The following is a 14313-nucleotide window of genomic DNA, read 5'->3' as shown; positions in this document are numbered from 1 at the left end:
AGTTGCCAAATTGGAATCAAGGTACGTAAGCTGCCGACAAGCGGAAGCGGGAAGTAGAAATGTTAGTGCATTTTTTCCTGGTACAAGAGTGGTTCTTACTGAGACAAGTCGGCCAAGCTGTTCGTAAAGCGTATTATGAGTCTGCATAGAGCATCAATCGCCATTATGTCTAATGGAGATTAGGGCTTTACTGGAAGACTATGATGAAGGTTAACAGATACACTTGGAGCGAGACTTAACTATTGCATCGCCTTCCACCACAGGTCATTGGACAAGCGAAGTGCAGAATTTATACTTTGGAAGTTATGCTGAGACCGTGCATGATGTAATACCGAATGAAGTGGGAATAAGCAATTGTTGTTAATAAGGTCCATTGTAATATTCGCTACCAAGCTCGTATTGAAATGTCTTTGTACGAAGCTCTATATAAGAGACAATGCCGAACTCCACAGTGTTGAAGTGAAGTGGGTAAGGAGAAGCACCACATGATGACCAACGTGAATTGGATGCAAACACCTACGGATGACAATGAATAAGGTGAAGGTCATCCAAGAGAGTTTGAAGACAGCTCAGGAATCGACAAATGAGTTAAGCCGATGTGCATGGAAAAGATCTTGAATTCGAAGTCCGAGATTGAGTTTTTTTGAAATTATCTCTGTAGAAGAGAGTTGTATGCTTTGGCTGACAAAGAAAGTTAAGTTCTCATTACCTTAGTTTCTATGAGGTTGTTGGAAGAATTGGTCTTGTGGTACGCAAGTTAGTATTTTCGGGAAAGCAGACATGGGTATGCAGCATAATTCACATATTGTTGCTACAAACAGACATTAAAGACCCATCATGTAAGGAGCGACTAGTGCAGATTTTAAGTCATGAAGAATGCGTATTGGTCAATAAGACTTTTTCTCAAGTCAAAAATCTCGTGGTGAATTAATCTAGCCGAGAAAGCGACGTGGAAGCTCGAGGCTTAAATCTGCAACCAATATTCTTACGCGTTTTAGTGACGTATGAAATTTCGAGCACGAAATTTTTGTAAGGGGGGAAGATTGTAACACCCCGTCCCGAAGTACACCGGAAATTTCTCAAATTTAACTGAGGTTGACCGTTGACCGAAGGGGTCAAAAGTTGACTTTTTGACTCGGATGAAATTCTAGGTTGACCGAGGTACCGTTACAAAGTACGCGTCGTCACGAGTCCGTAGACTGGTAGCACGTTGAAAACGGAGTTACGGTTTGAAAGTTATGAGCAAAACAAGTTGAGGTCCAAATTGTCCAAGGGGTGCCGGAGTTGACTTTTTATTCATGCAAAGTTGAGTTTTGACTCATGCATGGTTGTGAAGTACTCATTGATACGAGTCCGTAGACTAGCGGCACGTTCGATTTGGACATGTGGTTTGAAAGTTATGGACATGCGAAATTTTCCAAATACCATAATATTTTAATATTTTTGAATCGGTGAACAGTGAAACACCACATGTCGTTATCTCAGCCGTTCCTGTGAGTGCACAGTGGCACCCACGTGGTTTTTATAGGAGAGAAGAGAGAAAGGGGGAGAGAGGAGAGAGAAGGAGGAGAGAGAAAAAGAAAGAGACAACTACCGGCCACCACCGGTTGGCCATCATCCTGCCACCAGAGGGCCACATGCACCACCCCACTGCCTCCACCTCCTCAATTTCGACCGGCCACCCAAATCTCACGGCCAACCGACCGGTAACGCACCGGGATCGGAGCGTTTTCCGACGACGGCCATTTTTCCCCTCCACCATCGGTCACCGCCATTTGACCCATTTCCGGCCATTTTCTGGTTACACGCGCCAGCCACCCCTTACCACCTCCTCATTTCCGGCCAGCCCACCAAATTTCACGGCTACCGACCTCCAACGCGCCTGGATCGGAGTATTTTCCGGCGAGGGGCCGAAAATCTTCAAATCCAGATCTCTTCACCGTCCGGCCTCCGTTTGCCTCATCCCCAAAAATCTCGGCCACCAGCCACCGGACGCGCCACCGATGGTGACGGTTTCCGGTGGGATTCGGTGGCTCGTCGGAAAATCCAGTTCCGGCGAGTACCCAGTTGCACCGCTGGTCCCTCACCACTAATTCCGACCCCCTGAACCCAGATTCGGTGTCCTTTTCCTCCAATTTGCGACAGTTTGGGAGAATCGAGGCTCTAAAGCCTGAAAGCTTTCTCGCGAGATTCCGGCCACCTCGGGTCCGATCTCCGGGAAGTAAGACCGGATTCGTAATCCTCGTCACTCAAGCTTCAATTCGGTATATTATTCATCAATTTTGGTTAACGTTTGTGTTAGTCCCCCCGGGTACCGGGTATTATTTACCCGAATAAAATATTATTTTATTTGACTGTGTGTGAATTGTTATTCTAGGAGCACGTGTGCGTCGTGGAATTGATCCCATGGAGGATCTTAGGTTAATTGCGTGCTCCAAGTGAGTGACCCACCTTTAAAACTATTTTGGGGTGATTAATTATATTTATTTTGTGTTAATTTGGTATCTAGAATTATGCTCATGTGATTGTCGTTACTATTATATTTGTGTAGTAGATAGAATCACTCGCTGAGATAATTAGCATCTCATATTTTTAAATTCCGTTCCCCTAGGTACAAGGTTTGGGAGACATTGATCGTCTGGGACGAGCCCGACATCTTAGTTCATTGCCGAAAGTTCAAGAAGCATTTTTTCCCTTTTTCCTCTCCGTCTTGTATTACTTCTTGATCTGACATTGTATTAATTCCACATTTATTTGTATAATGCTCTGTATATTATATTGGACATGTAGTTATTAATTATGCACTGATTTACTGTTATTCATTTGGAGTATTGCAAATTTGTGGAATTATATTGTAGTAATGTGGGAGGAATAAGAGGATGTATATAGAAGTGTGTTTTCAGTGCAGGAAATTTGTGGTAAGTCCAACCCGTAGGGGAGGTTCTGTCGGATTTTCCATTGGAAGATCCGGTAGGATTTCCCTGGGATCAGGGCTTGTCTAGGATTCTGGTGAGGGATCTTGGACGGGTCCTGACATATGCAGCCGTAATGGTAGCATGTGGGAAGCCATTGATGTTCCTAACATTATATTATATTCCAATCCGTTAATAATTGAAACCACGGGAGTAATTGGAGGCCATGCTACTAGAATATGAATTCCAGGGGCGGCTAAATCTAGCTATAGGAACATAAAAACAAGGTTTACAAAGGAGATTAGTTTGCTTAAATATCAGGCAAATTAATATACATTGGTAAGTATTTATATATTGATCTAATGGTAAAATTATTGAGAATATACTTATAAATACATGATTCAAACCTCAACCTGATTTGAAATATATATATATATATTGGTAAGAATATCTTTGCAAAAAATTATATTCCAATCCTTTAATAATTGAAACCACCGGAGTAACTGGAGGCCATGCTGCTAGAATATGAATATCAGGGGCACCTAAATCTGGCTATAGGAACATGAAAACAAGGTTTACAAAGGAGATTAGTTTGCTTAAATATCAGGCAAATTAATATACATTGGTAAGTATTATATATTGATCTAATGGTAAAATCATTGAGAATATACTTATAAATTCATGATTCAAACCTCAACTTGATTTGAAATATATTGGTAAGAATATCTCTGCAAAAAAAATTCTAATCCAATCCTTTAATAATTGAAGCCACCAGAGTAATTGGAGGCCATGCTGCTAGAATATGAATTCCAGGGGTTGCTAAATCTGGCTATAGGAACATAAAAACAAGGTTTACAAAGGAGATCAGTTTGCTTAAATATCAGGCAAATTAATATAAATTGGTAAGTATTTATATATTGATCTAATGGTAAAATTATTGAGAATATACTTATAAACTAATGATTCAACCCTCAATCTGATTTGAAATATATATATATATATTGGTAAGAATATCTCTGTAAAAAATTATCGCCAGAAACCATTTTTCTCAAAATATAAATTAACATTTAAATAGATATGAAAATAAATATAATGAAACATAAATAAATAACCTTACAAAATAACAAATATAATCCGACAATTTTTATATTTATATATATATATATCATAATAAATCCAAAGATTAATAATAAAAACATTTTATAATCCCATATAAGAAAAATAAACTACTCACATTTAAATATCATGTATATAAATATATATAGAAAGATAATCAATTAAAGTCATCAAAATATTTTAAAATAAAAATTATACAAATAATACTCCTTAATTTCTCAAAACTAGCCCAAATAAATAAATAAAACTATATCCCTTTTTAAAACAAAAGCAGCCACAACATTTATAAGAATTTGATCACTTACCTTAGAAATTTCTCACCGCCCAATGCAAACATTCCAAATCCAATAAAATCAGTCTCATAAACAATTTGGAATCCAAGAAACAAAATAATATAGTATCAAACTAAATTTAAAAAAAAAAAAAATACAACAATTTCTCAAAGTTATCGATTATAATATCTTAGGGCCAAACTTGAACTTAGCATCAAAACATAGATCTAATCACCAAACTGTACGAGCTTGTTTTTCGATTTTGTTATAAGCTTTGGAACTACAGGCTCTGGTATAATCCATTTTTTGCTATCCAATTTTGTTTGCTGCTGCTTCGATCTTTTTACTATTTCCAAATATCCTTTCAACAATTGGAAGGCAACGTAGCATACACCTTTTTCTTCTTTCTCTTTTCTTTCATTTCTTCTACCTAGTAAATCTAGTTGAAAAACCACAAAAAACAATGACCAAAAAAGAACCCCAAAAAAAATAATAATCCAAATTTGCTAAATTCCAAGGTTGGTTATTGATGGGCAAGGCCAGATGGCTAGCTTAAACTCTACAGCTACATCTTTTGACTTGTCTTTTACTAAAGCCACCAAAACAAATCTCTCTAACTCTAAAACATCGCTATGTAAACCTCATCATCCTCTTCACGTTTTCATTACACACACACACACACACACACACAAATGAAGAAGAAAAAAAAATGAGCTCCTTCAAAACCCTTCCTGTTTTCTTCTCACTTTTTATCATCACTTTTGGCTCAACCTATGCAGCCAAAATCGACATCAGAAACAACTGTCCTTACAATGTATGGGCAGCGGCAATGCCCATCGACAGTGGCTGGAAACTCAACCGAGGAGAGACATGGGCTCTAAACGTCAACCCTGGAATGGAAGAGGCTCATATATGAGCTTGAACCAAGTGCAATTTCGACAACTCCGATGGGGGCACATGTGAGATGGGTGACTGTGGAGGTGTTATTGAATGCAAATCCTTTGGCCAACCTCCTAACACTGTCGCTGAATGCATGTCCGTTAAACAAGATGTCTTCAATATCTCTTTTATCAATCGATTCAACGTTCCGATGGAGTTTAGTCCCACATCAAATGGATGCAGTAGTGGTATCAAATGTATAGCTGATATCATTGGACAGTGTCCGAAATAGTTGAAGACCCCGGGTGGATGTCATAACCCTTGCATCGTCTTTAAAACAGACAAATATTGCTGCAGTTCCAGTAGGTGCTAAAGAGGTTTTCAATACAATTGAATATTTTGTTTTGTCTTATTATTCATGCATGCCAAAGCATCCTTTTATACAAGAATTGAAATACTAACGCTTACAATGTAATAAGAAAAGAAGAGTAAATAAGGAAAAGGAAATAAATAATTTTTAATATTGAAAGTTGACTGAATAATAGCTATTTAGGCCTTATAGGTCTGATATGATGTTGGCTTCCTAATATAGTCTTGTCCCCTCGTGCTGTCCTTATTTTGACTGGCCCATTAATGCTTTCCTTGTGTGTTTGATCACATTCCTTATCTGCAATAGTTGCCTTGTTTGCTGAAATATTTGAAATAATTTCCTTATTATGCCCCCTCAAGCTAGAAAGGGGAACAAAGTGGGCTCCTAGCTTGAATCGAAATTGTCCAAAGCTAAAACGAGGCAGAGCTTTGGTGAAGAGATCAACAGGTTGAAGAGTGGAGGGAATATAACATGTGATGAGAGAGCTAAGTGCTACTTTCTCCCTGAAAAAATGATAGTCAATAGCAATGTGTTTGGTACGAACATGGAACATAGGATTGACTGTCATATGAAGGGCACTTATGTTATCACAAATGAGCTGAGGTGGTTGATGTAAAGGAATGCCCATATCATGTAAAAGGAAGGAAACCCAAGTAAGCTTAGCAGCAGTGGAGGCCATGGACCTGTATTCAGCTTCAGCATTGGACCTAGACATAGTGGGTTGTTTCTTTGAGCTCCAGGATATGCAGTTTGCACCAAGATAGATACAGAAACTGATTGTACTCCATCTGGTAGTTTGGCAGCCTGCCCAGTCGGCATCACTAAAGCCATATAAATTAATAGGACTGTGTGAGAGATATCGCAAGCCATATTCATAAGTGTCCTGTAAGTATCACAGAATACGCTTGACAGCACGCATATGGAGTGGTGTCAGATTATTGAAATGCTGACAGACTTGATTTACTGCAAAGGTGATGTCGGGTCTGGTAAAAGTAAGGTATTAGACAGCCCCGACAGGACTTCTGTAAGTAGAGACATCAATTAGGCCTTCATCGGTGGGTCAAAATTTTGATTTGATGGTGGTTGGCATTGCAATGGCAGAGCAAGTGCTCATGCCTGCACGTTGAAGAAGATCTTTGATGTATTGTTTTTTGAGAAAAAAAAAAGCACCACTTGGAAAATATTGAACCGGGATACCAAGGAAATACCGTAGTTCCGCGAGATCCTTAATAGCAAATTCATAATTAAGTTGCTGTTTGAGCTGCTGAGTAAAATTGTTAGTATTGCCAGCAATTATAATATTATCAACATATATGAGAAGAATACTAATAATGGAATTGGAACGATACACAAATAAGGAAGGATTAGACTTACTACATAGAAAACCAAGATATAAAAGAAATTGGGAAAGACGATTATACCAGGCACGAGGAGCTTGTTTGAGGCCATAGATGGATTTATGCAAAAGACAAACATGATCAGGATATTGAACATCTACGAATCTTGGTGGTTGCTCTATGTAAACGGTTTCTTTGAGAGTGTCATGTAGGAAGGCATTTTTTACGTCAAGTTGATTAAGATGCCAACCTTGTGATAGAGATAGAGTGAGAAGTAGTCTGATAGTAGTAGGCTTAACTACGGGACTGAAAGTATCAGAGAAATCTTGTCCAGGAATTTGAGTGAACCCTTTAGCTATAAACGAGCTTTAAAACGATTAAGGGAACCATCATCTTTGTATTTTAGCCTATACACTCAATTAGAGCCAATCACATTGATATTAGATGGGTGTGGAACTAAAGTCCAAGTGTGATTTTATATAAAGCACTAAGTTGATCTGTCATGGAATTTACCCACGGGAATCCTTAAGGGCAGTTTTTAAAGTTTTCGGTTTAGTTGGAGAAGAGTGGGTCATAAGAAGCATGTGTGAGGCAAGAGAAGGATCACGATGCAGCTTATGACGAGTCACCATTGGATGAGTGTTCGTTGCTGGTTATGGCTACTATTCAACTGGAATACGAACAAATAATTGGTTAGTTAAATCATTATTGGTGTGAGGAACAACATTACGTACCTTATATGAAACATTGGACGAATCAGTTTCTATGTTGGAGGACAATGAAGAAGCGGTGTGAGGAGATGCAGTAAATGATTCAAAATTATCTGCAAGAGATATAGTTGCTGTCTCAAGAATAGAACTGTCAACTGGTTGAGTGTCTACATAAGGTGTATTTGGTAAGGAAGAAATTCCTGCACTAAGAGTATTAGAAGGTGATGGATCTGTTTGAGTGATATTTTCAGAAGATAAGATGTTTGTGCATGAGTTATTAGTGCAACAATAAAAAAACAGATAGCATAGTAGTAGTAGGAGATACAGACTTATTTGGAGAGTTGGAAGAATGTATGGAATGAGATCCTGTCCAATCACAAATATCTGGAAATTCCATGAGTTCTAAGTTATGATGATCACTTGAAGATTTTTAAGAGACATATGGAAGGAACTCTTCATCGAAGATAACATGATGAGATATATATACTCTGTTAGTAGGAGGATGAAGACATCTATATCCTTTGTGGTTAGGACTATATCCGATAAACACACATGGAAATGTTTTCTTTTGAAATTTATTATGATTTTGATGTCTAAGAGATGGAAAACACCTGCATCCAAACACCCGTAAGCTTTTGTAATCGGGATGAGTTCGAAAAAGTTTGAAATATGGTGTATCAATTCCTATTGATGAGGAAAGCAACTTGTTGATAGGAAAAACTGGAGTAGAAAAACCATCAACCCAATATTTTAAAGAGAGATTAGCATGAAATAGCACAGTAAAACCTGTCTGTCTCAACGATGTGACAATGTTTCCTTTCGACTACACCATTCTATTCAGGAGTGCCTAGACAAGACATTTGTTGTTTGATTCCACAAGCATGCAGATGTGAGATAAATAAATTGGAATTAAACTCACCACCACCATCACATTGAAAGAGTTTGATTTTCCGATCAAACTGAATAAAGCAACTAAAAAATTCAGATTTCTTTTTCAAGGGATACAACCATGAATATCATGAAAAATCATCAATAAATAAAGCATAATAATGAAAATTTTATAAGAAGAAATTGGAGCCGGTCCCCAAAGATCACAATGAATTTTATCAAGAGGAAATTTTGAAGCTTTATTAGATAATTCAAATGGTAGTTTACAACTTTTACCAATCTAGCAACTACCACATACAGAAGGTTTGGAAATCCAATGAGTAATATCAATGTTTTTCCTTGCCTTGAGTGTGTTTAAAATTTTAAGATTGGGATGCCCCAACCGTTGATGCCAAATGGTAGAAGAAACTCCACCTTTTATTCCTGAAAGTGCTTCATGTAATGATTCCTCAGTTGTCCTTTTTTAAGTCCCCGTGCGATTATCTAGTTGTTTTGATCCTTAATGATAAAATCAGAGGATGTAAATTCGAAAGTAAACATATTATCAGAGGTTAATTTTCCTATAGACAACAAATTTTTCTTAAGGTTTGGAACAACTAGAATATCCTTTAATTTAACTTTACCATGCTTTGTTGATAAATAAGTATCTCCAATGTGTGAAATTGATAATCCTTCTCCATTACCAACATATATAACATCAGATCCTTTATAAAGTCGTGGGTTTGAGATCTTACCAGCATCATGTGTCATATAAGTGGTTGCACCAGAGTCCACGTAGAAAGTATCATTAGGAGATTCATTGAGAGAGAGAGAGAGCAGCAAGAGCTTGTGGAGTGTTTTCAAGTTGATATGAATGATCAAACCTGTTTCAACATTCTAGAGCAGTATGGTTATATTTTGAGCAAATTTGACACTGTACTTTGTTATGTTCTTGTTGTGGAGACCGATGGCCTTTTTCCTGCGAGTTGAAGCTTGTTACTCATCATGGAGATTGATGCAGAGATAAGTTGTTTCCTTTGTCAACAGCAGGTGTAAAACCTCTTCCACATAAATTGAAGCTATTACGTCCTCCCCTGTTATTTCTCCCTCGTCCTCGTTGTCCAAAGAAAGCTTGTGCATGATCAATGTAGATCTTTTCTTCTTCTTTTTGCAATAATAACGATTGTTCATGATTTTGGAGTGCTAGAACGAATTCACTAAAAGTAGGATAAGGAGGCTTGGTTAACATAGCAAGACAGAAGTCTTGATAGGTTGTTCCTAAGCCACGAGCCAATTGGAACAACACCGGGTGTCCAATGGCTGCAAGGTTCTCACATATATTTTTGAACCTGCGAACATAGTCCTCCAAAGATGTTGATCCCTGTTTGGTAAGCATCAACATATTCTTCAGTTGTGCTTCTCTTTCTTTGGTGACAGGCATCATTTGCTCTTTCAGTGAAGTCTACATTTGTATTGCTGTTTAAGCCCCAACGATTAGATTTAGAACTTCTTCAGTCATATTTCTTCGAAGCCACGTAATGAGAAGATCATCATTATTGATCATTATCGATCATCATTATGGACCAATGGAAAAATCTGGGATCGCCAAAGGAGGAAATTAGTCATGGACAGTTTGATTGATATCAAACTTGAACAATGATGGAAAGATTGGGTGAGAGTCGGTTCTTTGCGGATAGAAACAGAGGAGGAAGACATGCTTTGCTTAGCTTGCAGGTATGGCAAGTATGGAAGCTCTGATACCATAAAGAGGTTTTGAATACAATTGAATCTTTTGTTTTGTCTTATTATTCATGCATGCCAAAGCATCCTTTTATACAAGAATTGAAAGACTAACGTTTACAATGTAATATGGAAAGAAAAGTAAATAAAGAAAAGGAAATAAATAATTTTTAATATTGAAAGTTGACTGAATAATAGCTATTTAGGTCTTATAGGTCTGATATGATGTTGGCTTCCTAATATAGTCTTGTCCCCTCGTGCTGTCCTTATTTTGACTGGACCATTAATGCTTTCCTTGTGTGTTTGATCACGTTCCTTGTCTGCAATAGTTGCCTTGTTTGCTGAAATATTTAAAATAATTTCCTTATTAGATGCGGACAGACCAACTTGTCCAAGTTTTTCAAGGATAGGTGCAAGGATACTTATACTTTCCTAAGGATGATCAAACACGCATATTTACGTGCCCTCAAGGGGCTAACTATAGGGTTGTGTTTTGCCCCGAAGCAGTCATAAAAACGCATATATATATATATATATAGTTATATAGTTTAGTAATAATGGAAGTTTGGGGATTTTGGCGCACACGTAGCGGGTGTGCCCTGGCCTATTATGATTCTTTCTTTTCTTTTTTTTCCGCAACCTTTTATGCTACTTGAGACGCTGTAATAATAAGTAGATAGTTCTAATAAAATAATCATATTATCTTTATGAAACTATGAGTAATTTTTTTTTTTTTACATTGAAAAAAAAAAAAAAAAGAGGAAAAGCACAGGCATGAGACGTACAATTTCATAAGATAATTTTTTATTTATCATCGAAAAAATTCTTAATCTAAAGGCAAAATGGGCATGCCAAGTCTACAACTTGAATGATATTGGCGTGAGGGATACCATCTAAGTCAGACTTGTTTAACTAATTTCGTCTTGAATTTGATAGAATTAAATATTTAGTGCAATATATATATATATATATATATTTATATGGAAATAGAGGCTTTCAAAGTAAGACTATTATACCAAAAAATGGTGGTTTAAATTACAATGCACTGATGTAGATTCTCCTTGTTGTTGAATTTTCATGCATACCAGATTAAATAATAATAATAATAATAATAATAAAAAAATATTATAGATCAAATTAAATTGGACAATGTCACTTGAAATAACCTCCAAGATTGGGATTTAAGACTTGGTGTTCATATCCCCATTTTAAAGGAAAAATCGAGTAAATTATACAAACGCTTTTTCTAGTTTTTCGGTTTTTTATTTTTTATTTTTTTAATTACTTTTTTTAATATACACCCTCTATTTTTAAAGAAAATTGCAAATGCTTCCTTAATATTTTCAAATTTTTTTCTCAAACTCTGATTTATATGGTCAAATTTTGAAATTTGATGGTTAGCAAGATTTATTTTATTATTGTTATTATTATTATTTTTTTTATAATGACAGCAATACCTCAATATAAAATATTAAGGTAAAAAATTCAATGAGATTTGTAGAGTTTTCCCTTTAAATAACATATGCAGATAAAACAAATTTAAATATTATTTTGTCAAAACTGTCATTTTATAGTTTATTTTAATTTTTAACAAATAAATTTAATTATAGAATAACTTCATATTTTCCACATTTTTTCTATTAAATTGAATATAGTTTATTTACTTTAATTGTTTATTAATGTTAGTTAGTAATAGTTAGACATTTCAATTACGTATAAACCTATAAAGAAAAACAAAATAAATATTAAAAGAAACACAATTTGAAAATATATTAGTTTTTTTTTTTAATTTATAGTTATGTTATGCCTAATAAATTTTAATTACTATTATCTAATATTAACAAACAACTAAATTGAGCAAACTATGAATGATTTAATATAAATAAATAATTAAAAAGATTAAATATCCCAACAAATGGCATTAGCCATGATTGACCTACAACCCATATCTGCCACAAATCTTGGTCTTTTTCTTCTCTTTTTTTCCCCTACTTCTATTTCACCGAAATTTTTTTCCCAACATGGTCTGAATATTTAACGTTTATATTATGTATTGGAGACTACAATATTAGTTTATTCATCATTGAATTTGGCATGTTTATTATTAGACTGGATCTATTAGTACGATGACAAGTACTATTCATACAATTAGTTATGTTTTGTTTCTAATATGAAAAAAAAATTTTAGACAACCAATTAGATTACCAAATATCTGATTGGTCCTATTGATATTTGGTTGGTAGATATAACCATCGGTGAGAAATGACAATTTGTTGAAAACATGAATAATTTAAGATCGTAATCAAATGTGGTTATTGTCTCAAGGCTAAGAGAATGAGATGCCACGGGTCGAAGGCGTAGTGCAATTTGGACACGATATTTCAGTTTCTAACACTCTCGGGAAACTTTTCCGGATTATACACATTTTTTTGGGAGCCAATTCTGTGCTATAATTTTACAGGTGTTGGTGCCAATTTAATCTTAACATTATCGTTCTAATCCATTATTGCTATTTTTTTAATTTTTTTTCCCTATCTTCCAAATCACGTCAACAATTGGAAAGCAACGTAACCTACGTCCTTTTTCTCCCCCCCAAAAAAAAAAAAAAGAATAAAAGAATAAATAAAAAAATTCCAAATATGCTAAACTCCAAGGTTGATATGGATGAGCAACGCCATGAGGCTAAGCTTAAATTCTATACAGCTTCATTTTTTGACTTGTCTTTCACTGCTAAAGCTAGCAATAAAATAAAATATAATATAATATAATATAATAAAATTCTTTGACCTTAAAACATAAACTTCCAAATGTTTTCAATGGAAGATAAAACATCCAATCAAACCTTTCTTCCATCTCTATATAAACCCCATCATCCTCTTCTCATTTTCCTCACAAACAAACATCCTCAGAGCCCTGCACAAAAAAATGAGCTTCTTCAAAACCCTTACTCTTTTTCCTTCCTTTTTATGACTCTCACGTTTGGCTTAACCTATGCAGCCGATTCGATATCCCAAATGTGAGTAACACAAAGATGAAGAGTATTCTCTGATAGTATGTGAGCAAAATAGAGATGAACAAAGTGAACGTGAACTATAGAGAATGTTGTAATTTTAGAAAGCTGATTATTATATTATTGATATAAAAGTTGAGAACATATATACAAGATACATAATTGTCTTAATAAACAGATAATGACAACCTAAAACAATCGAATATACATACAGTAGGTAATATATACAATCACATGTGATATAGAGGTATAACAGAACTAAGTTATCTTATCATGCCCCTGTAAGATTTGGGTTATGTCTAAGACACAAATCTTGGTTTGAAAATTCTAATATTGCTACCTCCCAAATGTCTTAGTTAGAACATATGCAAATTGATCATTTGTAGAGATATGGGATACTCTAATAGAACCGTCTGCTACCTTCTCTCTAATAAAGTGAAAATCAATGCGAACATGTTTTATCTTGGAATGAAGTTTGGGATTGGCACAGACATAGGTGGTGCCAAGATTGTCACAGTAGATGACTATGGAGGAGACACATGGCACATTCATTTCATGAAGAAGGCTCTTTAACCAACAAGCTTTAGATGTTGTATGAGCAATAGCTTTATACTCTGCTTAAGTGGAGGACCAAGAAATGGAATTTTGTTTCCAAGAAGACTAGGAGATGGGGTTTGGACCGAGATAGACAATGTAGCCAGTGGTTGATGTACTTGTTTCTGGCTCAATCAGCATCTGAGAATGCATGTAAGTCCAGTGGAGAATTTTGACAGAGGAATAAACCATATGAGAGAGTACCTTTGAGATATCAAAGAAGTCATTTCACAGCTACCCAATGAAGGTCAGTTGGACAATACATGAACTATGACAATTTATTCATAGTGAAGGCAATGTCTGGCCGTGTGAAAGTTACATTTTGGAGACTTCCAACAACCTAGCGATATAGTTTAGCTGTGAAAGAAAGCAGAAATGAATATTGTGAAGAAAAGCAATAACAGTGGAAAGCTATTTTCCATTCATGAGAAGGAGTCTTTAAATACACGTTACAGTACAAGATAATTTGTTAAAGATAAGCAACTAGTAACTAAATCTATATACAC

General features: G+C 35.6%; 1 pseudogene; it reads left to right on the top strand.

Annotated features, from left to right (window-relative positions):
- The first annotated feature begins 5009 nt into the window (after positions 1–5009).
- On the top strand, positions 5010–13786 carry LOC107435666 (protein P21-like; annotated as a pseudogene).
- Positions 13787–14313: the final 527 nt, after the last annotated feature.

This window comes from Ziziphus jujuba, chromosome 6 (assembly GCF_031755915.1).
Source record: "Ziziphus jujuba cultivar Dongzao chromosome 6, ASM3175591v1".
NCBI lineage: Eukaryota > Viridiplantae > Streptophyta > Magnoliopsida > Rosales > Rhamnaceae > Ziziphus > Ziziphus jujuba.
Note: the sequence above shows the minus strand (reverse complement) of the source record. Positions and strands in the feature narration are given on the sequence as shown.